We start from the raw sequence: 2,500 nt of genomic DNA on the forward strand, positions 1-2,500 counted from the left end.
CTCAGGGCCCACGTTGTTTTTTTTTTTTTTTTTTTTTTTTTTTTTTTTTTTTTTTTTTTTTTTTGTGGGGATGGTACGAGTTTGCTTCCCCCTTTGACCAACCTCATGCTCTATATTGCACACCTCAATTGCATAGATAAATAAGGTGATATTTAATTTATACGTTTAAAATTATAATTTATGATTCTAATTTTTTAATTTTAAATTTTTATGAGAGAAAAATACTGTAATAGAATTAAAAATTATGATTATAAATTAGACAAAACTCTTAAAATAAACGTCATTTAAGACATGTCTAAAAATATTTAGCAGCTATATGATCTAAAAATACTTATCAATCAGTATAGAACAAAAAACATTTGCATAGATTGAACATGCATGAAAAACTTTCTATAGATTGGGGCTTGTTTTAAATCATTAGATTTGTATAGTTTATGCTAATTTTAAATGTTCTTCATTTGATGTAAGTTTAATTTAATTTAATGTAAAAAAATATACTATCAATAGCTACCATTAACGTGGAAAATTTCTTTAAATAATAGGAAAATTTTATTTGGTACTTTGTGTTATTTCAAAGTATGCATGATAACTTCATACGAATACCTCTCGACATTTTAAAAAATGTGTTTTTAGTACCTTGAGACCCTTTTTTTTTTTATGATATGAAATGTCAAAACCTCTCAAACCATTAATTATTAGTAAGTAAACTTTTAAAAATATTTTTCTAAGATTTTTTTTTAGAATAATATAATAATGCTTTAACATATATATAAAAAAATCTAAAAAATAAGGGAAGAACTAAAACTAACGAGTCTAAAATCTATTCTTTCTTCTTCTATCATGAATAAGAAATCAAATATGAGCAAATCAAGAAATCATATAAACATCTGAAATCAACACATAAAACCCAGAATCAAGATGAAGAATATTGAACAAAAAAAAAAACACAAAACCAAAACCAAATCCATTTAATTCAAAACACAACTTTATCGCTATCAACAATTGAAAAATATCCCAATTCCAAACTCAAAAGACCTCCAACACCAATCTTGACTCTAAAAAAAAAAAAAAAAAGATCTGTTCAGAGAAAACAAACCAAGCAACTCAAAAAACAAGCATATCCACAACCCTTAATCATCATTACTCACTTGTTGGTTTAAAAGTAAGCAAAATGTGAAATCTAGAACCCTAAATCCACATTAAATACACAATATAACCAAAATCACTCCAAACAGCACAAAATATTAAGCCAAAAATATCAGAAAAAAATACTGATGTTGATTCTCTCTCTCTTCCTCTATCTATTTTTCCCCCTCATTCTCTCTACAGATCTAAGGCCGGGATCTGGGTCGCTGAGGCTGGGTGCAATGAGGGTGGGCCTCACCGGGGTTGGGCGCGATAGGGTGGGGCTTGCTGAAGCCTGGTCGTGGTCGCCGGAGGCTGGCTGAAGAGATTATCGAGAAAGAGAGAGTCAGATTGTTTGATTTGATTTTAGGAATTTTCTAATATTAAGTGTTTTTTTTTTTTAATTTTTAAATGCTTCAAAATATTAGTAGATCTTTTTAAAAAATTATTAGTTCTATTTAATCAATGTGTAGGGTATAAATGACATTTCTCATTCTAAAAAAGGGTCTCACGATATCAAATCAAAAACACACATTATTTTTTATTTTAAATATCATGAAATCATTGAAAGCACATAGTACTAAGGAGAAGAGGCATTGCATTTTGTCATGAGATGTATTTTTCCATGAGTAGGCTGCTTTCACTTTTGTTCATTTACGGTTTTGTGCTCCTCGTTGTTGGAATAGTTGGGTTTTAGTTTTCAAAATTCCATATACATATATATATATATATTTATATGCTTTAATCATATATAAAAAAAACCAATCATGATACATCGCCATATTAAGGGAACTTCATTTTACGTACAACAAAGAATTATCTTATGAAGGATACTTATTTCATGTATGTGATCAGTGGCACGTGGTCCAATTGTTTTGATTATTAATTGACCTTTATTCACAATCCGTACAATTATGTGATAAGTGTATTATAAAAGAGAGGGACAAAAAAAAAAAAAAAACATTTTTTTTGTCAAACGACCTACGCGTGATTGATGATTTTCCAAAATTCACTCATCTTGATTCTGCTTGACTCGCATATTGTACATCGTAATGAAGGAATAAATTACCAAATGATGATATACGAGACATCGTATCTAATTAGCCCCTTATATTGCGCATGAAACTTTGTCACTTCATAGAAACATATTATAACATCTTTAGAAATAATTAGTGAAATTACAAAACTAACTCCAACGATACATGTTAGCAACAAAAGAAAAATAATAATAAAAGAAGATACCCACCAGTATATATTTACGTCATCAATGGAATGAAAAAGGACACGACAAATTACAGGGAATGGTGACAATTATTGAATATTACTAATTAATAAATTATAAGCCCTGATGACAGTGGCCTATAGCAAATATTAG

Source organism: Morus notabilis, unplaced genomic scaffold (assembly GCF_000414095.1).
Source record: "Morus notabilis unplaced genomic scaffold, ASM41409v2 Scaffold1032, whole genome shotgun sequence".
In the NCBI taxonomy this organism is placed as follows: Eukaryota; Viridiplantae; Streptophyta; class Magnoliopsida; order Rosales; family Moraceae; genus Morus; species Morus notabilis.